The following is a 26,114-nucleotide window of genomic DNA, read 5'->3' as shown; positions in this document are numbered from 1 at the left end:
GTTCAGAGGGCTGAGGATAGGTCAAGTAGACACTACTGCTGTTCAGAGAGCTGAGGATAGGTCAAGTAGACACTGACTAGACACTACTGCTGTTCAGAGGGCTGAGGATAGGTCAAGTAGACACTACTGCTGTTCAGAGGGCTGAGGATAGGTCAAGTAGACACTACTGCTGTTCAGAGGGCTGAGGATAGGTCAAGTAGACACTGACTAGACACTACTGCTGTTCAGAGGGCTGAGGATAGGTCAAGTAGACACTACTGCTGTTCAGAGAGCTGAGGATAGGTCAAGTAGACACTACTGCTGTTCAGAGGGCTGAGGATAGGTCAAGTAGACACTACTGCTGTTCAGAGGGCTGAGGATAGGTCAAGTAGACACTGACTAGAGACTACTGCTGTTCAGAGGGCTGAGGATAGGTCAAGTAGACACTGACTAGAGACTACTGCTGTTCAGAGTCCTGAGGATAGGTCAAGTAGACACTACTGCTGTTCAGAGGGCTGAGGATAGGTCAAGTAGACACTGACTAGAGACTACTGCTGTTCAGAGAGCTGAGGATAGGTCAAGTAGACACTACTGCTGTTCAGAGAGCTGAGGATAGGTCAAGTAGACACTACTGCTGTTCAGAGGGCTGAGGATAGGTCAAGTAGACACTACTGCTGTTCAGAGGGCTGAGGATAGGTCAAGTAGACACTACTGCTGTTCAGAGAGCTGAGGATAGGTCAAGTAGACACTACTGCTGTTCAGAGGGCTGAGGATAGGTCAAGTAGACACTACTGCTGTTCAGAGAGGGCTGATGATAGGTCAAGTAGACACTACTGCTGTTCAGAGAGGGTTGAGGATAGGTCAAGTAGACACTACTGCTGTTCAGAGAGCTGAGGATAGGTCAAGTAGACACTACTGCTGTTCAGAGGGCTGAGGATAGGTCAAGTAGACACTGACTAGAGACTACTGCTGTTCAGAGAGCTGAGGATAGGTCAAGTAGACACTACTGCTGTTCAGAGAGCTGAGGATAGGTCAAGTAGACACTGACTAGAGACTACTGCTGTTCAGAGGGCTGAGGATAGGTCAAGTAGACACTACTGCTGTTCAGAGGGCTGAGGATAGGTCAAGTAGACACTACTGCTGTTCAGAGGGCTGAGGATAGGTCAAGTAGACACTGACTAGAGACTACTGCTGTTCAGAGAGGGCTGAGGATAGGTCAAGTAGACACTACTGCTGTTCAGAGAGGGCTGAGGATAGGTCAAGTAGACACTACTGCTGTTCAGAGGGCTGAGGATAGGTCAAGTAGACACTACTGCTGTTCAGAGGGCTGAGGATAGGTCAAGTAGACACTACTGCTGTTCAGAGGGCTGAGGATAGGTCAAGTAGACACTACTGCTGTTCAGAGAGCTGAGGATAGGTCAAGTAGACACTACTGCTGTTCAGAGAGCTGAGGATAGGTCAAGTAGACACTGACTAGAGACTACTGCTGTTCAGAGAGGGCTGAGGATAGGTCAAGTAGACACTGACTAGAGACTACTGCTGTTCAGAGAGGGCTGAGGATAGGTCAAGTAGACACTACTGCTGTTCAGAGGGCTGAGGATAGGTCAAGTAGACACTACTGCTGTTCAGAGAGCTGAGGATAGGTCAAGTAGACACTGACTAGAGACTACTGCTGTTCAGAGAGGGCTGAGGATAGGTCAAGTAGACACTACTGCTGTTCAGAGAGCTGAGGATAGGTCAAGTAGACACTACTGCTGTTCAGAGGGCTGAGGATAGGTCAAGTAGACACTACTGCTGTTCAGAGGGCTGAGGATAGGTCAAGTAGACACTACTGCTGTTCAGAGGGCTGAGGATAGGTCAAGTAGACACTACTGCTGTTCAGAGAGCTGAGGATAGGTCAAGTAGACACTACTGCTGTTCAGAGGGCTGAGGATAGGTCAAGTAGACACTGATTAGAGACTACTGCTGTTCAGAGTCCTGAGGATAGGTCAAGTAGACACTACTGCTGTTCAGAGAGCTGAGGATAGGTCAAGTAGACACTACTGCTGTTCAGAGGGCTGAGGATAGGTCAAGTAGACACTACTGCTGTTCAGAGGGCTGAGGATAGGTCAAGTAGACACTGACTAGACACTACTGCTGTTCAGAGGGCTGAGGATAGGTCAAGTAGACACTACTGCTGTTCAGAGGGCTGAGGATAGGTCAAGTAGACACTGACTAGACACTACTGCTGTTCAGAGGGCTGAGGATAGGTCAAGTAGACACTACTGCTGTTCAGAGGGCTGAGGATAGGTCAAGTAGACACTACTGCTGTTCAGAGAGAGCTGAGGATAGGTCAAGTAGACACTACTGCTGTTCAGAGGGCTGAGGATAGGTCAAGTAGACACTACTGCTGTTCAGAGAGCTGAGGATAGGTCAAGTAGACACTACTGCTGTTCAGAGGGCTGAGGATAGGTCAAGTAGACACTACTGCTGTTCAGAGAGCTGAGGATAGGTCAAGTAGACACTACTGCTGTTCAGAGGGCTGAGGATAGGTCAAGTAGACACTACTGCTGTTCAGAGAGGGCTGAGGATAGGTCAAGTAGACACTACTGCTGTTCAGAGAGGGCTGAGGATAGGTCAAGTAGACACTGACTAGAGACTACTGCTGTTCAGAGGGCTGAGGATAGGTCAAGTAGACACTGACTAGAGACTACTGCTGTTCAGAGTCCTGAGGATAGGTCAAGTAGACACTACTGCTGTTCAGAGGGCTGAGGATAGGTCAAGTAGACACTGACTAGACACTACTGCTGTTCAGAGGGCTGAGGATAGGTCAAGTAGACACTGACTAGACACTACTGCTGTTCAGAGGGCTGAGGATAGGTCAAGTAGACACTACTGCTGTTCAGAGAGCTGAGGATAGGTCAAGTAGACACTGACTAGACACTACTGCTGTTCAGAGGGCTGAGGATAGGTCAAGTAGACACTACTGCTGTTCAGAGGGCTGAGGATAGGTCAAGTAGACACTACTGCTGTTCAGAGGGCTGAGGATAGGTCAAGTAGACACTGACTAGACACTACTGCTGTTCAGAGGGCTGAGGATAGGTCAAGTAGACACTACTGCTGTTCAGAGGGCTGAGGATAGGTCAAGTAGACACTGACTAGACACTACTGCTGTTCAGAGGGCTGAGGATAGGTCAAGTAGACACTACTCCTGTTCAGAGGGCTGAGGATAGGTCAAGTAGACACTGACTAGAGACTACTGCTGTTCAGAGAGGGCTGAGGATAGGTCAAGTAGACACTACTGCTGTTCAGAGAGCTGAGGATAGGTCAAGTAGACACTACTGCTGTTCAGAGGGCTGAGGATAGGTCAAGTAGACACTACTGCTGTTCAGAGGGCTGAGGATAGGTCAAGTAGACACTACTGCTGTTCAGAGGGCTGAGGATAGGTCAAGTAGACACTACTGCTGTTCAGAGAGCTGAGGATAGGTCAAGTAGACACTACTGCTGTTCAGAGGGCTGAGGATAGGTCAAGTAGACACTGATTAGAGACTACTGCTGTTCAGAGTCCTGAGGATAGGTCAAGTAGACACTACTGCTGTTCAGAGAGCTGAGGATAGGTCAAGTAGACACTACTGCTGTTCAGAGGGCTGAGGATAGGTCAAGTAGACACTACTGCTGTTCAGAGGGCTGAGGATAGGTCAAGTAGACACTGACTAGACACTACTGCTGTTCAGAGGGCTGAGGATAGGTCAAGTAGACACTACTGCTGTTCAGAGGGCTGAGGATAGGTCAAGTAGACACTGACTAGACACTACTGCTGTTCAGAGGGCTGAGGATAGGTCAAGTAGACACTACTGCTGTTCAGAGGGCTGAGGATAGGTCAAGTAGACACTACTGCTGTTCAGAGGGCTGAGGATAGGTCAAGTAGACACTGACTAGACACTACTGCTGTTCAGAGGGCTGAGGATAGGTCAAGTAGACACTACTCCTGTTCAGAGAGAGCTGAGGATAGGTCAAGTAGACACTGACTAGAGACTACTGCTGTTCAGAGAGGGCTGAGGATAGGTCAAGTAGACACTACTGCTGTTCAGAGAGCTGAGGATAGGTCAAGTAGACACTACTGCTGTTCAGAGGGCTGAGGATAGGTCAAGTAGACACTACTGCTGTTCAGAGGGCTGAGGATAGGTCAAGTAGACACTACTGCTGTTCAGAGGGCTGAGGATAGGTCAAGTAGACACTACTGCTGTTCAGAGAGCTGAGGATAGGTCAAGTAGACACTACTGCTGTTCAGAGGGCTGAGGATAGGTCAAGTAGACACTGATTAGAGACTACTGCTGTTCAGAGTCCTGAGGATAGGTCAAGTAGACACTACTGCTGTTCAGAGAGCTGAGGATAGGTCAAGTAGACACTACTGCTGTTCAGAGGGCTGAGGATAGGTCAAGTAGACACTACTGCTGTTCAGAGGGCTGAGGATAGGTCAAGTAGACACTGACTAGACACTACTGCTGTTCAGAGGGCTGAGGATAGGTCAAGTAGACACTACTGCTGTTCAGAGGGCTGAGGATAGGTCAAGTAGACACTGACTAGACACTACTGCTGTTCAGAGGGCTGAGGATAGGTCAAGTAGACACTACTGCTGTTCAGAGGGCTGAGGATAGGTCAAGTAGACACTACTGCTGTTCAGAGAGAGCTGAGGATAGGTCAAGTAGACACTACTGCTGTTCAGAGGGCTGAGGATAGGTCAAGTAGACACTACTGCTGTTCAGAGAGCTGAGGATAGGTCAAGTAGACACTACTGCTGTTCAGAGGGCTGAGGATAGGTCAAGTAGACACTACTGCTGTTCAGAGAGCTGAGGATAGGTCAAGTAGACACTACTGCTGTTCAGAGGGCTGAGGATAGGTCAAGTAGACACTACTGCTGTTCAGAGAGGGCTGAGGATAGGTCAAGTAGACACTACTGCTGTTCAGAGAGGGCTGAGGATAGGTCAAGTAGACACTGACTAGAGACTACTGCTGTTCAGAGGGCTGAGGATAGGTCAAGTAGACACTGACTAGAGACTACTGCTGTTCAGAGTCCTGAGGATAGGTCAAGTAGACACTACTGCTGTTCAGAGGGCTGAGGATAGGTCAAGTAGACACTGACTAGACACTACTGCTGTTCAGAGGGCTGAGGATAGGTCAAGTAGACACTGACTAGACACTACTGCTGTTCAGAGGGCTGAGGATAGGTCAAGTAGACACTACTGCTGTTCAGAGAGCTGAGGATAGGTCAAGTAGACACTGACTAGACACTACTGCTGTTCAGAGGGCTGAGGATAGGTCAAGTAGACACTACTGCTGTTCAGAGGGCTGAGGATAGGTCAAGTAGACACTACTGCTGTTCAGAGGGCTGAGGATAGGTCAAGTAGACACTGACTAGACACTACTGCTGTTCAGAGGGCTGAGGATAGGTCAAGTAGACACTACTGCTGTTCAGAGGGCTGAGGATAGGTCAAGTAGACACTGACTAGACACTACTGCTGTTCAGAGGGCTGAGGATAGGTCAAGTAGACACTACTCCTGTTCAGAGAGAGCTGAGGATAGGTCAAGTAGACACTACTGCTGTTCAGAGGGCTGAGGATAGGTCAAGTAGACACTACTGCTGTTCAGAGGGCTGAGGATAGGTCAAGTAGACACTGACTAGAGACTACTGCTGTTCAGAGGGCTGAGGATAGGTCAAGTAGACACTGACTAGAGACTACTGCTGTTCAGAGTCCTGAGGATAGGTCAAGTAGACACTACTGCTGTTCAGAGGGCTGAGGATAGGTCAAGTAGACACTGACTAGAGACTACTGCTGTTCAGAGAGCTGAGGATAGGTCAAGTAGACACTACTGCTGTTCAGAGAGCTGAGGATAGGTCAAGTAGACACTACTGCTGTTCAGAGGGCTGAGGATAGGTCAAGTAGACACTACTGCTGTTCAGAGGGCTGAGGATAGGTCAAGTAGACACTGACTAGAGACTACTGCTGTTCAGAGGGCTGAGGATAGGTCAAGTAGACACTGACTAGAGACTACTGCTGTTCAGAGTCCTGAGGATAGGTCAAGTAGACACTACTGCTGTTCAGAGGGCTGAGGATAGGTCAAGTAGACACTGACTAGAGACTACTGCTGTTCAGAGAGCTGAGGATAGGTCAAGTAGACACTACTGCTGTTCAGAGAGCTGAGGATAGGTCAAGTAGACACTACTGCTGTTCAGAGGGCTGAGGATAGGTCAAGTAGACACTACTGCTGTTCAGAGGGCTGAGGATAGGTCAAGTAGACACTACTGCTGTTCAGAGAGCTGAGGATAGGTCAAGTAGACACTACTGCTGTTCAGAGGGCTGAGGATAGGTCAAGTAGACACTACTGCTGTTCAGAAAGGGCTGATGATAGGTCAAGTAGACACTACTGCTGTTCAGAGAGGGTTGAGGATAGGTCAAGTAGACACTACTGCTGTTCAGAGAGCTGAGGATAGGTCAAGTAGACACTACTGCTGTTCAGAGGGCTGAGGATAGGTCAAGTAGACACTGACTAGAGACTACTGCTGTTCAGAGAGCTGAGGATAGGTCAAGTAGACACTACTGCTGTTCAGAGAGCTGAGGATAGGTCAAGTAGACACTGACTAGAGACTACTGCTGTTCAGAGGGCTGAGGATAGGTCAAGTAGACACTACTGCTGTTCAGAGGGCTGAGGATAGGTCAAGTAGACACTACTGCTGTTCAGAGGGCTGAGGATAGGTCAAGTAGACACTACTGCTGTTCAGAGGGCTGAGGATAGGTCAAGTAGACACTACTGCTGTTCAGAGAGCTGAGGATAGGTCAAGTAGACACTACTGCTGTTCAGAGAGCTGAGGATAGGTCAAGTAGACACTGACTAGAGACTACTGCTGTTCAGAGAGGGCTGAGGATAGGTCAAGTAGACACTGACTAGAGACTACTGCTGTTCAGAGAGGGCTGAGGATAGGTCAAGTAGACACTACTGCTGTTCAGAGGGCTGAGGATAGGTCAAGTAGACACTACTGCTGTTCAGAGAGCTGAGGATAGGTCAAGTAGACACTGACTAGAGACTACTGCTGTTCAGAGAGGGCTGAGGATAGGTCAAGTAGACACTACTGCTGTTCAGAGAGCTGAGGATAGGTCAAGTAGACACTACTGCTGTTCAGAGGGCTGAGGATAGGTCAAGTAGACACTACTGCTGTTCAGAGGGCTGAGGATAGGTCAAGTAGACACTACTGCTGTTCAGAGGGCTGAGGATAGGTCAAGTAGACACTACTGCTGTTCAGAGAGCTGAGGATAGGTCAAGTAGACACTACTGCTGTTCAGAGGGCTGAGGATAGGTCAAGTAGACACTGATTAGAGACTACTGCTGTTCAGAGTCCTGAGGATAGGTCAAGTAGACACTACTGCTGTTCAGAGAGCTGAGGATAGGTCAAGTAGACACTACTGCTGTTCAGAGGGCTGAGGATAGGTCAAGTAGACACTACTGCTGTTCAGAGGGCTGAGGATAGGTCAAGTAGACACTGACTAGACACTACTGCTGTTCAGAGGGCTGAGGATAGGTCAAGTAGACACTACTGCTGTTCAGAGGGCTGAGGATAGGTCAAGTAGACACTGACTAGACACTACTGCTGTTCAGAGGGCTGAGGATAGGTCAAGTAGACACTACTGCTGTTCAGAGGGCTGAGGATAGGTCAAGTAGACACTACTGCTGTTCAGAGAGAGCTGAGGATAGGTCAAGTAGACACTACTGCTGTTCAGAGGGCTGAGGATAGGTCAAGTAGACACTACTGCTGTTCAGAGGGCTGAGGATAGGTCAAGTAGACACTGACTAGAGACTACTGCTGTTCAGAGAGCTGAGGATAGGTCAAGTAGACACTGACTAGAGACTACTGCTGTTCAGAGAGCTGAGGATAGGTCAAGTAGACACTACTGCTGTTCAGAGGGCTGAGGATAGGTCAAGTAGACACTACTGCTGTTCAGAGGGCTGAGGATAGGTCAAGTAGACACTACTGCTGTTCAGAGAGCTGAGGATAGGTCAAGTAGACACTACTGCTGTTCAGAGGGCTGAGGATAGGTCAAGTAGACACTACTGCTGTTCAGAGAGCTGAGGATAGGTCAAGTAGACACTGACTAGAGACTACTGCTGTTCAGAGGCCTGAGGATAGGTCAAGTAGACACTACTGCTGTTCAGAGGGCTGAGGATAGGTCAAGTAGACACTGACTAGAGACTACTGCTGTTCAGAGGCCTGAGGATAGGATCATTTACATCGATCTAATGTACCTTGTTGGAGTTTTATTATTGTTGGTGGTCGGAGACACTTACAGTTTATATTAAGATAATAGCTTTTCCTTCAAAAGGTTGTTTGGTAAATTGGCCTGATAATTTCCCCTCCGTAAAAAGGCGGTTGAGCTGAATTGGTGTCAGAGGTTCTAGTTAGCCGAGCAGACAGCCAGTCTCTCCTTGACAACGATTCCCGATGTGGAGGAGTGATTTTTTTTTTTTTGCCATGCAGCCAAATGTAGTTAATACTCTCCCCCCAGCCTCATCACACCCCCATTAAGCGTCTTAGTGGTGTCAGGGGTGCTGGGGACCTTTTTATACGTCTGTGGGTGGTACTGAACTCTGTGGGAATAGGACAAGAAATGCTCAGCTCTGCTCTAAAGCTGTGAGCTTTGCACACGGTGGATTTGACCCCGGTTCAAGGTCGTGGAGGATTAATCCAGCTGTTGCGTTATGAGCAGAGCCGTGCTCCCCGGTGTCCAGGCCGTGTCAGGAAGGAGCTTATTTGGTGTCTGTGGTACTTCCCTCCCTCCCTCCTCTCTCCATGTTCTCACAGCTCTCAGAGTGTCAGCTCCCAGCCTGCACTTCCCTCCCTCCCTCCTCCCCCCCCCCCCCTCCCTCCCCCCCCCCCCTCCCTCCCCCCCCCTCTCTCCAAGTTCTCACAGCTCTCAGGGTGTCAGCTCCCAGCCTGCACTTCCCTCCCTCCCTCCTCCCTCCCTCCCTCCCTCCCTCCTCCCTCCCTCCCCCTCTCTCCAAGTTCTCACAGCTCTCAGGGTGTCAGCTCCCAGCCTGCACTCTCCTCCCTCCCTCCTCCCTCCCTCCCCCTCTCTCCAAGTTCTCACAGCTCTCAGGGTGTCAGCTCCCAGCCTGCACTTCCCTCCCTCCCTCCCCCCTCTCTCCTAGTTCTCACAGCTCTCAGGGTGTCAGCTCCCAGCCTGCACTTCCCTCCCTCCCTCCTCCCTCCCTCCCCCCTCTCTCCAAGTTCTCACAGCTCTCAGGGTGTCAGCTCCCAGCCTGCACTTCCCTCCCTCCCCCTCTCTCCATGTTCTCACAGCTCTCAGGGTGTCAGCTCCCAGCCTGCACTTCCCTCCCTCCCTCCCCCCTCTCTCCATGTTCTCACAGCTCTCAGGGTGTCAGCTCCCAGCCTGCACTTCCCTCCTCCCTCCCCCCCCTCTCTCCAAGTTCTCACAGCTCTCAGGGTGTCAGCTCCCAGCCTGCACTTTCCTCCCTCCCTCCCTCCCTCCTCCCTCCCCCCCCTCTCTCCATGTTCTCACAGCTCTCAGGGTGTCAGCTCCCAGCCTGCACTTTCCTCCCTCCCCCTCCCTCCCCCTCTCTCCAAGTTCTCACAGCTCTCAGGGTGTCAGCTCCCAGCCTGCACTTCCCTCCCTCCCTCCCCCTCTCTCCCCCTCTCCAAGTTCTCACAGCTCTCAGGGTGTCAGCTCCCAGCCTGCACTTCCCTCCCTCCCTCCTCCCTCCCCCCCTCTCTCCATGTTCTCACAGCTCTCAGGGTGTCAGCTCCCAGCCTGCACTTCCCTCCCTCCCTCCTCCCTCCCTCCCCCTCTCTCCATGTTCTCACAGCTCTCAGGGTGTCAGCTCCCAGCCTGCACTCTCCTCCCTCCCTCCCCCCTCTCTCCCTTCCTCCCTCCCTCCCCCCTCTCTCCAAGTTCTCACAGCTCTCAGGGTGTCAGCTCCCAGCCTGCACCTGATCTCGATGCTCTGGCGTCTTGTTGGCTTCTTGCGCCACTGCGTCTTGGCCTTGCAGAGATATGCAGGAGGGTTTAAGTCTTGCTAGCGTCTTTGCGTCACTACGTCTCGGCCTTGCAGAGATATGCAGGAGGGTTTAAGTCTTGTTGGCGCCTGCCAACACTTGTTTTGACCCCATCTCTCCCGTCAGACGAGGGCTGTAGTAAGGTCAGCCCCCCCCCCCCCCCATTACCAACCCCCACCAGCCTTCAGTCTTTAACCTTATGACCAGTGGGCAGAGGGTAGATGGGCAAGACAAAGGTGTAAGTGCCTTTGAATGGGGTATGGTTGTGGTTTCCAGGCGCATCGGTTTGAGTGTATCAAGACCTGCAACGCTGCTGGGTTTTTCAATCTCAACAGTTTCCCGTGTGTATCAAGAATGGTCCACCACCCAAAGGACATCCAGACAACTTGACACAACTGTTGGGGAAACATTGGAGTCAACATGGGCCAGCATCCCTGTGTCACTCTTTAAGACACCTTGTAGAGTCAACATGGACCAGCATCCCCTTTGTCACTCTTTAAGACACCTTGTAGAGTCAACATGGGCCAGCATCCCTGTGTCACTCTTTAAGACACCTTGTAGAGTCAACATGGGCCAGCATCCCTGTGTCACTCTTTAAGACACCTTGTAGAGTCAACATGGACCAGCATCCCCTTTGTCACTCTTTAAGACACCTTGTCGAGTCCACATGGACCAGCATCCCCTGTGTCACTCTTTAAGACACCTTGTAGAGTCAACATGGGCCAGCATCCCCTGTGTCACTCTTTAAGACACCTTGTCGAGTCCACATGGACCAGCATCCCCTTTGTCACTCTTTAAGACACCTTGTAGAGTCAACATGGGCCAGCATCCCTGTGTCACTCTTTCAGACACCTTGTAGAGTCCACATGGACCAGCATCCCCTGTGTCACTCTTTCAGACACCTTGTAGAGTCCACATGGACCAGCATCCCCTGTGTCACTCTTTAAGACACCTTGTAATGACCCGACGAATCCAGGCTGTTCTGAGGGGATGCAACTCAGTATTAGGAAAGTGTTCCTAAGGTTTTGAACCCTAAACACGTGTATGTATGCATGTGTACACACACACACACACACACACACACACACACACACACACACACACACACACACACACACACACACACACACACACACACACACACACACACACACACAGTTGGAAGTTTAGCCAAATACATTTAAACTCAGTTTTTCACATTGGCTTTTAATCAAAGTAAAAATCCCCCGTCTTAGTTCAGTTATTTTAAGAATGTGAAATGTCAGAATAATAGTAGAGTATTTGGTAGCATTGCCTTTTTAAATTGTTTAAACTTGGGTCAAATGTCTCGGGTAGCCTTCCACAAGCTTCCCACAATAAGTTGGGTGAATTTCTGTCCATTCCCCCTGACCGAGCTGGTGTAACTGAGTCAGGTTGGTAGGACTCCTTGCTCACACACGCTTTTCCAGTTCTGCCCACAAATGTTCTATAGGATTGAGTTTTCTATGGGATTGAGGTCAGGGCTTTGTGATGGCCACTCCAATACCTTGACTTTGTTGTCCTTAATCCATTTTGCCACAACTTTGGAAGTTTGGGGTCATTGTCCATTTGGGACCAAAGCTTAAACTTCCTGACTGATATCTTGAGATGTTGCTTCAATATATCCACATCATTTTCCTACCTCATGATGCCATCTATTTTGTCAAGTGCACCAGTCCCTCATGCAGCAAAGCACCCCCACAACTTGATGCTGCTACCCCCTTGATTCACTGTTGGGAAGCTGTTCTTCGGCTTGCAAACCTCCCTATTTTTCCTCCTAACATAATGATGGTCATTATGGCCAAACAGTTATATTTTTGTTTCAGCAGACCAGAGGACATTTCTCCAGAAAATGACGATCTTTGTGCCCATGTGCAGTTGCAAACCGTAGTCTGGCTTTTTTATGTTGGTTTTGGAGCAGTGCCCTCTTTCTTGCAGAGCGGCCTTTCAGGTTATGTGGATATAGACACTTTGGTACCTGTTTCCTCCAGCATCTTCACAACAACTTTGCTGTTGTTCTCAGATTGATTTGCACTTTTCTCACCAAAGTACGTTCATCTCTAGGAGACAGAACGCGTCTCCTTCCTGAGCGGTATGACAGCTGCGTGGTCCCATGGTGTTTATACTTGCGCAATATTGTCTGTACAGATGAACGTGGTACCTTCAGGCGTTTGGAAATTGCTCCCAAGGATGAATCAGACTTGTGGAGGTCTACAATTTTTGTTCTGAGGTCTTGACTAATTTATTTTTGATTTTCCCATGTTGTCAAGCAGAGGCACTGAGTTTGAAGGTAGGCCTTGAAATACATTCACAGGTACATCTACAATTGACTCAAATGATGCCAGTAAGCCTATTAGAAGCTTTTAAAGCCATGACATCATTTTCTGGAATTTTCTAAGCTGTTTAAAGGCACAGTCAACTTAGTGTATGTAAACTTCTGACCCACTGGAATTGTGATAACCACTAACTGTGTTCTGTCCCTTCCAGCCATCCTCTATAACCACTAACTGTGTTCTGTCCCTTCCAGCCATTCTCTATAACCACTAAGTGTGTCCTGTCCCTTCCAGCCAGCCTCGATAACCACTGTCTTCTCTCTTCAGTCCCTTCCAGCCACCCTTTATAACCACTAACTGTGTTCTGTCCCTTCCAGCCATTCTCACTAACCACTAACTGTGTTCTGTCCCTTCCAGCCATCCTCAATAACCACTAACTCTGTTCTGTCCCTTCCGCCCATCCTCAATAACCACTAACTGTGTTCTGTCCCTTCCAGCCATCCTCATTAACCACTAACTGTGTTCTGTCCCTTCCAGCCATCCTCAATAACCACTAACTGTGTTCTGTCCCTTCCAGCCATCCTCAATAACCACTAACTGTGTTCTGTCCCTTCCAGCCAGCCTCACAAACCACTAACTGTGTTCTGTCCCTTCCAGCCATCCTCAATAACCACTAACTGTGTTCTGTGCCTTCCAGCCATCCTGAACCTGGACAATACTGTGGTGGATCTGGAGACTCTACAAGCCCTTTATGAAAACGTAAGGTTCTGATCTCTCATCCCTGAGTCCAAAGGAAGGTGTGTCTTTGGCCGGGATTCAAACCCATGCAAATAAATGAGCATCACACTGTGTTGGTTTGAATCCTGGCCTTAGTCTTATTGTTGACTGTCAATGTATCCAGGCTGTGATAGACTCCCCTTAGTTCTGGCCACTGCATGTCACTATAGACTTCAATCACCAACGGTTGTTCAGTAAGGAACAGAAGAGGTTATGTGAAAGCCTTGTAAAAAATTATTTATTTACAGTATCACTTTGTACAGGCCTTGTTATTTTTTACATTATTTATTTATTTCCCCTTTATTTAACCAGGGAGGCCAGTAGAGAACACCTTTATTTAACCAGGGAGGCTAGTTGAGAACACCTTTATTTAACCAGGGAGGCCAGTTGAGAACACCTTTATTTAACCAGGGAGGCTAGTTGAGAACACCTTTATTTAACCAGGGAGGCTAGTTGAGAACACCTTTATTTAACCAGGGAGGCCAGTTGAGAACACCTTTATTTAACCAGGGAGGCTAGTTGAGAACACCTTTATTTAACCAGGGAGGCTAGTTGAGAACACCTTTATTTAACCAGGGAGGCTAGTTGAGAACACCTTTATTTAACCAGGGAGGCTAGTTGAGAACACCTTTATTTAACCAGGGAGGCCAGTTGAGAACACCTTTATTTAACCAGGGAGGCCAGTTGAGAACACCTTTATTTAACCAGGGTGGCCAGTTGAGAACACCTTTATTTAACCAGGGTGGCCAGTTGAGAACACCTTTATTTAACCAGGGAGGCCAGTTGAGAACACCTTTATTTAACCAGGTAGGCCAGTAGAGAACAAGTTCTAATTTACAACTGTGACCTGGCCAAGATAAAGTAAAGCAGTTCAACACAAACAACAGAGTTACATATAAACAAACGTACATTCAATAATAACACAATAGAAAAAGTCTATATACAGTGTGTGCAAATAAGGGAGGTAAGGCAATAAATAGGCCATGGTGGCGAAGTAATTACAATATAGCAATTAAACACTGGAATGGTAGATGTGCAGAAGATGCAAGTAGAGCTACTGGGGTGCGAAGGAGCAAGATAAGTACATATTATATGGGGATGAGGTAGGTAGATGGGCTGTTTACAGATGGGCTATGTTTAGGTGCAGTGATCTGTGAGCTGCTCTGACAGCTGGGGCTTAAAGATAGTGAGGGAGAGTCTCCAGCTTCACTGATTTTTGCAGTTCGTTCCAGTCATTGGCTTCAGAGAACTGGAAGGAAAGGTGGCCAAAGGAGGAATTGACTTTGGTAATCAGTGAAATATACCTGCTGGAGCGCGTGCTACAGGTGGGTGCTGCTATGGTGACCAGTGAGCTGAGATAAGGTGGGGCTTTACTTAGCAAAGACTTGTAGATGACCTGGAGCCAGTGGGTTTGGCGACGAGTATGAAGCGAGGGCCAGCCAACGAGAGAGTACAGGTCGTAGTGGTGGGTAGTATATGGCGCTTTGATGACAAAACGGATGGCACTGTGATAGATTGCGTCCAATTTGTTGAGTAGTGTTGGATGATATTTTGTGAATGACATCGCGGAAGTCGAGGATTGTTAGGATGGTCAGTTTTACAAGGGTATGTTTGGCAGCATGAGTGAAGGATGCTTTGTTGCGATATAGGAAGCCAATTCTAGATTTAATTTTGGATTGGAGATGCTTAATGTGAGTCTGGAAGGAGAGTTTACAGTCTAACCAGGCACCTAGGTATTTGTAGTTGTCCACAAATTCTAAGTCAGAGCCGTCCAGAGTAGTGATGCTGGACGGGCAGGCAGGTGCGGGTAGCGATCGGTTGAAGAGCATGCATTTAGTTTTACTTGCATTTAAGAGCAGTTGGAGGCCATGGAAGGAGAGTTGTATGGCATTGAAGCTCGTCTGGAGGTTAGTTAACACAGTGTCCAAAGAGGGGCCAGAAGTAAGAATGGAGTCTTCTGTGTCGAGGTGGATCAGAGACTCACCAGCAGCAAGAGCGACATTGATGTATACAGAGAAAAGAGTCGGCCTTAGAATTGAACCCTGTGGTACCCCCATAGACACTGCCAGAGGTCCGGACAACAGGCCCTCTGATTTGACACACTGAACTCTATCAGAGAAGTAGTTGGTGAACCAGGAGAGGCAATCATTTGAGAAACCAAGGCTGTCGAGTCTGCTGATAAGAATGTGGTTTGATTGACAGAGTCGAACGCCTTGGCCAGGAAGATGAATACAGCTGCACGGTATTGTCTCTTATCGAAGGGGCTTGTTTACCAAGGCGTTAACACTGTGAAGGGGCTTGTTTACCAAGGTGTTAACACTGTGAAGGGGCTTGTTTACCAAGGCGTTAACACTGTGAAGGGACTTGTTTACCAAGGCGTTAACACTGTGAAGGGACTTGTTTACCAAGGCGTTAACACTGTGAAGGGGCTTGTTTACCAAGGCGTTAACACTGTGAAGGGGCTTGTTTACCAAGGCGTTAACACTGTGGACGGTTCAGAACAGCTGCCATGTTTATCTTCATATCCAGGAACTTTTGGAGAGACTCACTCACCAGCTTTGTGTCGTTATTCAATGAACTTTACCTTTATAAATGTAATCTGGTAACCAACCATGAGTTGATTTGTCAATGGATGTTGTACAGGCTTATGTGCTGATGCTTGTATGCAGGTTGACATTTATTGGCATGAATCTTGCCCTGGAGGCAGAACTGAGCAATAGTCAAAATTGGCTACAGTACATTGTAAAAATGTTATTTTATGTTTGGCTTAGGTGTTAGGGTTAGCAGTGTGTTTAAGTTTTAAAATCAGATTTTATGACTTTGACTGTGCCAGCTGGTTACCGCTCTGCAGAGCTGCCTCCAGAACAACATTCATGACAATAAATGTCATCCTGCTGCTTGAATAGGCTCCGTTCTGATGCAAATACAGTGAGTTGATCTTTAGATTACGTTCCCATAGCAAATATTACTGATCATTTTAAACACACACTCTGCAATTTCTGATGGTTAATTTGGTTACCTTGACTGTCAGTCAGAGGGACATTGCAGTCCCAGGAGCCCTGGTAAAATTGTCCCTGTTGACATCGTTTCACGTCCCAAAATGTTGAGTAATTTCGAGGTTAATCACATCATCCGTTCTGTCACAGTAGAACAGTATGTGGGTGGCAGGTTCAGAGCAGTAGGCCAGTAACCGAAAGGTCGCGGGATTGAATCCCGGAGCCGACCAGTTGAACAATCTGTCTGTCCTTGAGCAAGGCACTTAACCCGAATTGCTCTTGTAAGTGACTCTGAATCGGTGTCTGTTAAATGACTCACTGACTGTAAGTGACTCTGAATCAGAGCGTCTGCCAAATGACTCTCTGACTGTAAGTGACTGAATCAGAATCTGTTAAATGACTCACTGACTGTAAGTGACTCTGAATCAGTGTCTGTTAAATGACTCACTGACTAAGTGACTCTGAATCAGAATCTGTTAAATGACTCACTGACTGTAAGTGACTCTGAATCAGAATCTGTTAAATGACTCCAGTCAGTGGAGGAAATGTTTTACTGTGTGGCTTTTGTCTTTCCTTGGTTTGGTTTCTTAGTTTTCTATGTAAACGGGTCTGATTCCACGTGCCAGAATAACATACCACTATTAAAATACTGTAGTGTAGTAGTAGTAGTAGTGGTGAAATACTACTGAAATACTACTGTACTACACTACTACTGCAGAAGTACTGCAGTACAGTACACTATTAAACTACTACTGTACTACTGCCTGCCGTACAGTACACTATTAAACTACTACTGTACTACTGCCTGTAGTACAGTACACTATTAAGCTACTACTGCCTGCAGTACAGTACACTATTAAACTACTACTGTACTACTGTCTGCAGTACAGTACACTATTAAACTACTGTACTACTGCCTGCAGTACAGTACACTATTAAACTACTACTGTACTACACTACTACTGCAGAAGTACACTATTAAACTACTACTGTACTACTGCCTGCAGTACAGTACACTATTAAACTACTACTGTACTACTGCCTGTAGTACAGTACACTATTAAGCTACTACTGCCTGTAGTACAGTACACTATTAAACTACTACTGTACTACTGCCTGCAGTACAGTACACTATTAAACTACTACTGTACTACTGCCTGTAGTACAGTACACTATTAAGCTACTACTGCCTGTAGTACAGTACACTATTAAACTACTACTGTACTACTGCCTGTAGTACTTCTGCCGTTGTCATGTAGTACAGTACTTTGATCATGTTGTCCTGATGTCTTTTCAGAGAGCACAACAGGATGAGATGGAGAAAATCGATAAGCACATCAAGTCATCTAAAGACAAGGACAACGCCAAGCCACTGGACAAACCTGAACAGTAGGTGTTCTGGAGAATCGGTTCAATTATTCAAACAACCAATCATGTTCAAAAAGTAGAGACTTAAAACCCGTCCTCCGATCTCTTGTCTCCTCTCTTCCAGTTACATAATGAAGTGGTAGCCTCAAACCCATCCTCCGATCTCTTGTCTCCTCTATTCCAGTTACATCATGAAGTGGTAGCCTCAAACCCATCCTCTGATCTCTTGTCTCCTCTGTTCCAGTTACATCATGAAGTGGTAGCCTCAAACCCATCCTCTGATCTCTTGTCTCCTCTGTTCCAGTTACATCATGAAGTGGTAGCCTCAAACCCATCCTCTGATCTCTTGTCTCCTCTGTTCCAGTTGCATCATGAAGTGGTAGCCTCAAACCCATCCTCCGATCTCTTGTCTCCTCTGTTCCAGTTACATCATGAAGTGGTAGCCTCAAACCCATCCTCTGATCTCTTGTCTCCTCTGTTCCAGTTACATCATGAAGTGGTTGCCTCAAACCCATCCTCCGATCTCTTGTCTCCTCTGTTCCAGTTACATCATGAAGTGGTAGCCTCAAACCCATCCTCCGATCTCTTGCCTCCTCTGTTCCAGTTACATCATGAAGTGGTAGCCTCAAACCCATCCTCTGATCTCTTGTCTCCTTTGTTCCAGTTACATCATGAAGTGGTAGCCTCAAACCCATCCTCCGATCTCTTGCCTCCTCTGTTCCAGTTACATCATGAAGTGGTAGCCTCAAACCCATCCTCTGATCTCTTGTCTCCTTTGTTCCAGTTACATCATGAAGTGGTAGCCTCAAACCCATCCTCCGATCTCTTGTCTCCTCTGTTCCAGTTACATCATGAAGTGGTAGCCTCAAACCCATCCTCTGATCTCGTCTCCTCTGTTCCAGTTACATCATGAAGTGGTAGCCTCAAACCCATCCTCTGATCTCTTGTCTCCTTTGTTCCAGTTACATCATGAAGTGGTAGCCTCAAACCCATCCTCCGATCTCTTGTCTCCTCTGTTCCAGTTACATCATGAAGTGGTAGCCTCAAACCCATCCTCTGATCTCTTGTCTCTATTCCAGGTTCCTGTTACATCATGAAGTGGTAGCCTCAAACCCATCCTCCGATCTCTTGTCTCCTCTGTTCCAGTTACATAATGAAGTGGTAGCCTCAAACCCATCCTCTGATCTCTTGTCTCCTCTGTTCCAGTTACATAATGAAGTGGTAGCCTCAAACCCATCCTCTGATCTCTTGTCTCCTCTGTTCCAGTTACATCATGAAGTGGTAGCCTCAAACCCATCCTCCGATCTCTTGTCTCCTCTGTTCCAGTTACATCATGAAGTGGTAGCCTCAAACCCATCCTCTGATCTCTTGTCTCCTCTGTTCCAGTTACATCATGAAGTGGTAGCCTCAAACCCATCCTCCGATCTCTTGTCTCCTCTGTTCCAGTTACATCATGAAGTGGTAGCCTCAAACCCATCCTCTGATCTCTTGTCTCCTCTGTTCCAGTTACATCATGAAGTGGTAGCCTCAAACCCATCCTCCGATCTCTTGTCTCTATTCCAGGTTCCTGTTCCAGTTACATCAGATCCCCAACTTCTCAGGCCGGGTGTTCTGTATCCTGTTTCAGTCCACCTTCTCTGAATGGATCTCCTCTATCCTGCGCAAACTGGACATCCTGCAGAGAGTGTGCACGGTGAGTCTGTGTGACTGCAGAGAGTGTGCACGGTGAGTCTGTGTGACTGCAGAGAGTGTGCACGGTGAGTCTGTGTGTGACTGCAGAGAGTGTGCACGGTGAGTCTGTGTGACTGCAGAGAGTGTGCACGGTGAGTCTGTGTGTGACTGCAGAGAGTGTGCACGGTGAGTCTGTGTGTGACTGCAGAGAGTGTGCACGGTGAGTCTGTGTGTGACTGCAGAGAGTGTGCACGGTGAGTCTGTGTGTGACTGCAGAGAGTGTGCACGGTGAGTCTGTGTGTGACTGCAGAGAGTGTGCACGGTGAGTCTGTGTGACTGCAGAGAGTGTGCACGGTGAGTCTGTGTGACTGCAGAGAGTGTGCACGGTGAGTCTGTGTGACTGCAGAGAGTGTGCACGGTGAGTCTGTGTGACTGCAGAGAGTGTGCACGGTGAGTCTGTGTGACTGCAGAGAGTGTGCACGGTGAGTCTGTGTGACTGCAGAGAGTCTGAGTCTGTGTGACTGCAGAGAGTGTGCACGGTGAGTCTGTGTGTGACTGCAGAGAGTGTGCAGTCTGGTGAGTCTGTGTGTGACTGCAGAGAGTGTGCACGGTGAGTCTGTGTGTGACTGCAGAGAGTGTGCACGGTGAGTCTGTGTGTGACTGCAGAGAGTGTGCACGGTGAGTCTGTGTGTGACTGCAGAGAGTGTGCACGGTGAGTCTGTGTGTGACTGCAGAGAGTGTGCACGGTGAGTCTGTGTGTGACTGCAGAGAGTGTGCACGGTGAGTCTGTGTGTGACTGCAGAGAGTGTGCACGGTGAGTCTGTGTGTGACTGCAGAGAGTGTGCACGGTGAGTCTGTGTGACTGCAGAGAGTGTGCACGGTGAGTCTGTGTGACTGCAGAGAGTGTGCACGGTGAGTCTGTGTGACTGCAGAGAGTGTGCACGGTGAGTCTGTGTGACTGCAGAGTGTGCACGGTGAGTCTGTGTGTGACTGCAGAGTGTGTGCACGGTGAGTCTGTGTGTGTGACTGCAGAGAGTGTGCACGGTGAGTCTGTGTGTGTGTGACTGCAGAGAGTGTGCACGGTGAGTCTGTGTGTGTGTGACTGCAGAGAGTGTGCACGGTGAGTCTGTGTGTGTGTGACTATTGTTATTGGACCATGCTGGTCATTTATGAACATCTTGGCCATGTTCTGTTATAATCTCCACCCGGCACAGCCATTAGAGGACTGGCCACCCCACATAGCCTGGTTCCTCTCTAGGTTTCTTCCTAGGTTTTGGCCATTCTAGGGAGTTTTTCATTTCTAGGGGAGTTTTTCCTAGCCACTGTGCTTCTACACCTGCATTGCTTGCTGTTTTGGGGTTTTAGGCTGGGTTTCTGTACAGCACTTTGAGATATCTGCTGATGTACGAAGGGCTATATAAATACATTTGATTGTGTGTGCCGTGTTTGGTATGTGTGTGCCGTGTTTGGTATGTGTGTGCCGTGTTTGGTATGTGTGTGCCGTGTTTGGTATGTGTGTGCCGTGTTTGGTATGTGCGTGCCGTGTTTGGTATGTGCGTGCCGTGTTTGGTATGTGCGTGCCGTGTTTGGTATGTGCGTGCCGTGTTTGGTATGTGCGTGCCGTGTTTGGTATGTGCGTGCCGTGTTTGGTATGTGCGTGCCGTGTTTGGTATGTGCGTGCCGTGTTTGGTATGTGCGTGCCGTGTTTGGTATGTGCGTGCCGTGTTTGGTATGCGCGTGCCGTGTTTGGTATGCGCGTGCGTATAGACCTGTTTCGTGTGCCTCACCTCAGTAGAAATCAGAGGTGTGCTAAGGTTTTGTCCTCTGGACAGTTCTACCAGACACTCATATTACTGAGGAGATACCGTCTCAATCCTCCCACTGTGGAAGTTGTTTTAAACAGGAACATCATTGTAGGTTGATACAGCCCTTCTGGTCAGTTGTTTTAAACAGGGACATCATCGTAGGTTGATACAGCCCTTCTGGTCAGTTGTTTTAAACAGGGACATCATCGTAGGTTGATACAGCCCTTCTGGTCAGTTGTTTTAAACAGGAACATCATCGTAGGTTGATATAGCCCTTCTGGTCAGTTGTTTCAAACAGGAACATCATCGTAGGTTGATATTGACAGCCCTTCTGGTCAGTTGTTTTAAACAGGAACATCATCGTAGGTTGATACAGCCCTTCTGGTCAGTTGTTTTAAACAGGAACATCATCGTAGGTTGATATTGACAGCCCTTCTGGTCAGTTGTTTTAAACAGGAACATCATCGTAGGTTGATATTGACAGCCCTTCTGGTCAGTTGTTTTAAACAGGAACATCATCGTAGGTTGATATTGACAGCCCTTCTGGTCAGTTGTTTTAAACAGGAACATCATCGTAGGTTGATATTGACAGCCCTTCTGGTCAGTTGTTTTAAACAGGGACATCATCGTAGGTTGATACAGCCCTTCTGGTCAGTTGTTTTAAACAGGAACATCATCGTAGGTTGATATTGACAGCCCTTCTGGTCAGTTGTTTTAAACAGGGACATCATCGTAGGTTGATACAGCCCTTCTGGTCAGTTGTTTTAAACAGGAACATCATCGTAGGTTGATATTGACAGCCCTTCTGGTCAGTTGTTTTAAACAGGGACATCATCGTAGGTTGATATTGACAGCCCTTCTGGTCAGTTGTTTTAAACAGGAACATCATCGTAGGTTGATATTGACAGCCCTTCTGGTCAGTTGTTTTAAACAGGAACATCATCGTAGGTTGATATTGACAGCCCTTCTGGTCAGTTGTTTTAAACAGGAACATCATCGTAGGTTGATACAGCCCTTCTGGTCAGTTGTTTTAAACAGGGACATCATCGTAGGTTGATACAGCCCTTCTGGTCAGTTGTTTTAAACAGGAACATCATCGTAGGTTGATATTGACAGCCCTTCTGGTCAGTTGTTTTAAACAGGAACATCATCGTAGGTTGATACAGCCCTTCTGGTCAGTTGTTTTAAACAGCAACATCATCGTAGGTTGATATTGACAGCCCTTCTGGTCAGTTGTTTTAAACAGCAACATCATCGTAGGTTGATATTGACAGCCCTTCTGGTCAGTTGTTTTAAACAGCAACATCATCGTAGGTTGATACAGCCCTTCTGGTCAGTTGTTTTAAACAGGAACATCATCGTAGGTTGATACAGCCCTTCTGGTCAGTTGTTTTAAACAGCAACATCATCGTAGGTTGATATTGACAGCCCTTCTGGTCAGTTGTTTTAAACAGGAACATCATCGTAGGTTGATACAGCCCTTCTGGTCAGTTGTTTTAAACAGGGACATCATCGTAGGTTGATACAGCCCTTCTGGTCAGTTGTTTTAAACAGCAACATCATCGTAGGTTGATACAGCCCTTCTGGTCAGTTGTTTTAAACAGGAACATCATCGTAGGTTGATACAGCCCTTCTGGTCAGTTGTTTTAAACAGGAACATCATCGTAGGTTGATATTGACAGCCCTTCTGGTCAGTTGTTTTAAACAGGGACATCATCGTAGGTTGATATTGACAGCCCTTCTGGTCAGTTGTTTTAAACAGGAACATCATCGTAGGTTGATACAGCCCTTCTGGTCAGTTGTTTTAAACAGGGACATCATCGTAGGTTGATACAGCCCTTCTGGTCAGTTGTTTTAAACAGCAACATCATCGTAGGTTGATACAGCCCTTCTGGTCAGTTGTTTTAAACAGCAACATCATCGTAGGTTGATACAGCCCTTCTGGTCAGTGTGTTCAGGAAACAGTTTTCATATTGAAGCCAGGTGACTGTGAATTCTTGATACTATTAATCTGCTCAGCCTCATATACACTGACTGCCCCCCCCTCGCTCTCTCTATCTCTCCTGTCTGCCCCCCCCTCGCTCTGTCTCTATCTCTCCTGTCTGCCCCCCCCCTCGCTCTGTCTCGATCTCTCCTGTCTGCCCTCCCCCCTCGCTCTGTCTCTATCTCTCCTGTCTGCCCCCCTCGCTCTGTCTCTATCTCTCCTGTCTGCCCTCCCCTCGCTCTCTCTCTATCTCTCCTGTCTGCCCCCCTCGCTCTGTCTCTATCTCTCCTGTCTGCCCCCCCTCGCTCTGTCTCTATCTCTCCTGTCTGCCCCCCCTCGCTCTGTCTCTATCTCTCCTGTCTGCCCCCCTCGCTCTGTCTCGATCTCTCCTGTCTGCCCTCCCCCCTCGCTCTGTCTCGATCTCTCCTCTGTCTGTCCCCCTCGCTCTGTCTCGATCTATCCTCTGTCTGTCCCCCTCGCTCTGTCTCGATCTCTCCTGTCTGCCCTCCCCCTCGCTCTGTCTCGATCTCTCCTGCCTGCCCCCCGCTCTGTCTCGATCTCTCCTGTCTGCCCCCCCTCGCTCTGTCTCGATCTCTCCTGTCCGCCCCCCCTCGCTCTGTCTCGATCTCTCCTGTCTGCCCCCCCCCTCGCTCTGTCTCGATCTCTCCTGTCCGCCCCCTCGCTCTGTCTCGATCTCTCCTGTCCGCCCCCCCTCGCTCTGTCTCGATCTCTCCTGTCCGCCCCCCTCGCTCTGTCTCGATCTCTCCCTGTCTGCCCCCCCTGCTCTGTCTCGATCTCTCCTCTGTCTCTGTCCCCCTCTTCTCTCTGTCTCGATCTCTCGATCTCTCCTCTCTGTGTCTCAATCTGTCCCTTTGTCTCCCCGTCTGTCTCCCTGTGTGTGCCTGCCCGTCTCCCTGTGTGTGCCTGCCCATCTCCCTGTGTGTGCCTGCCCATCTCCCTGTGTGTGCCTGCCCATCTCCTCCTCCTCCAGACCTTGCAGAGTGGCCAGTGTGTGATGCAGGTGCTGGGTCTGGTCCTGGCCTTTGGTAACTTCATGAATGGTGGCAACCGAACCAGAGGACAGGCTGACGGCTTTAACCTGGATATCCTGCCCAAGCTGAAGGATGTGAAGAGCAGTGTGAGTGGCACTACTAGGACCTGCACCCTATTCCCTATGGTTGGTAGGGGCACTTCTAGGACCTGCACCCTATTCCCTATGGTTGGTAGGGGCACTTCTAGGGCACTAGGACCTGCACCCTATTCCCTATGGTTGGTAGGGGCACTTCTAGGGCACTAGGACCTGCACCCTATTCCCTATGGTTGGTAGGGGCACTACTAGGACCTGCACCCTATTCCCTATGGTTGGTAGGGGCACTTCTAGGACCTGCACCCTATTCCCTATGGTTGGTAGGGGCACTACTAGGGCGCTAGGACCTGCACTTCTAGGGCACTAGGACCTGCACCCTATTCCCTATGGTTGGTAGGGGCACTTCTAGGGCACTAGGACCTGCACCCTATTCCCTATGGTTGGTAGGGGCACTTCTAGGGCACTAGGACCTGCACCCTATTCCCTATGGTTGGTAGGGGCACTTCTAGGGCACTAGGACCTGCACCCTATTCCCTATGGTTGGTAGGGGCACTACTAGGGCGCTAGGACCTGCACTTCTAGGGCACTAGGACCTGCACCCTATTCCCTATGGTTGGAAGAGGCACTACTAGGGCACTAGGACCTGCACCCTATTCCCTATGGTTGGAAGAGGCACCACTAGGGCTCTAGGACCTGCACCCTATTCCCTATGGTTGGAAGAGGCACTACTAGGGCTCTAGGACCTGAACTTCTAGGGCTCTAGGACCTGCACCCTATTCCCTATGGTTGGAAGAGCACTACTAGGACTCTAGGTCCTGCACCCTATTCCCTATGGTTGGAAGAGGCACCACTAGGGCTCTAGGACCTGCACCCTATTCCCTATGGTTGGTAGGGGCACTACTAGAACGCTAGGACCTGCACCCTAATGGCTCTCTGTTCCCTATGTTGAGTCCATCTGGTCAACAGTAGACTGATGTATAGGCAGTAGGGAGCCTCTAGTTACATGACTGTCTATTTTGTCAGGGTTACTATTGTGCTGGAAGACTGTAGTTATTGTTCCTACCATGTGTTTTGATGATGTGGATTAAAATATATATTCATTTTGTAAAAGCTTTGCAGAACACTTTGTGAGAGAGTGTCGTAAACTAAACGTGAATTCCCTGAACTGAAGCTAATTTCTTGTGTCTTCCTCCTTTCGGCAGGATAACACACGGAGCCTGTTGTCCTACATAGTGGCTTACTATCTGAGACACTTTGACGAGGTACGTTGGATCCTGTTTTTCCCAGTCCTGTTCTAATCACTCGTCTTGGCACGGGGCAGACCGGGACTTGACTTTTAAATTGTATTTATTTTCCCTCAGTGGTAACTAATGCGTAGTAGGGTGTTTAGCTAGATGAAGCCCAGTAGGGTGTTTAGCTAGACGAAGCCCAGTAGGGTGTTTAGCTAGATGAAGCCCAGTCGGGGGTTTAGCTAGATGAAGCCCAGTAAGTTGTTTAGCTAGATGAAGCCCAGTAAGGTGTTTAGCTGGACCAAGCCCAGTAGGGTGTTTAGCTAGATGAAGCCCAGTAAGGTGTTTAGCTAGATGAAGCCCAGTAGGGGGTTTAGCGAGACGAAGCCCAGTAAGGTGTTTAGCTAGATGAAGCCCAGTAAGGTGTTTAGCTAGATGAAGCCCAGTAGGGGGTTTAGCTGGACGAAGCCCAGTAGGGGGTTTAGCTAGATGAAGCCCAGTAGGGGGTTTAGCTAGATGAAGCCCAGTAAGGTGTTTAGCTAGATGAAGCCCAGTAGGGGGTTTAGCTAGATGAAGCCCAGTAGGGTGTTTAGCGAGATGAAGCCCAGTAGGGTGTTTAGCTAGATGAAGCCCAGTAGGGTGTTTAGCTAGACGAAGCCCAGTAGGGTGTTTAGCTAGATGAAGCCCAGTAAGGGGTTTAGCTAGATGAAGCCCAGTAGGGTGTTTAGCTAGATGAAGCCCAGTAGGGTGTTTAGCTAGATGAAGCCCAGTAGGGTGTTTAGCTAGATGAAGCCCAGTAGGGTGTTTAGCTAGATGAAGCCCAGTAGGGGGTTTAGCTAGACGAAGCCCAGTAGGGGGTTTAGCTAGATGAAGCCCAGTAGG

At 48.5% G+C, this 26,114-nt stretch overlaps 1 pseudogene; it reads left to right on the top strand.

Moving 5' to 3' along the window:
- The window catches only part of LOC135529352 (formin-2-like), a 164,518-nt pseudogene that overhangs the window by 92,463 nt on the left and 45,941 nt on the right, over positions 1-26,114 (top strand).

Source organism: Oncorhynchus masou, unplaced genomic scaffold (genome assembly GCF_036934945.1).
Source record: "Oncorhynchus masou masou isolate Uvic2021 unplaced genomic scaffold, UVic_Omas_1.1 unplaced_scaffold_1144, whole genome shotgun sequence".
NCBI lineage: Eukaryota > Metazoa > Chordata > Actinopteri > Salmoniformes > Salmonidae > Oncorhynchus > Oncorhynchus masou.
This window is presented reverse-complemented; position numbering and strand designations above follow the sequence as displayed.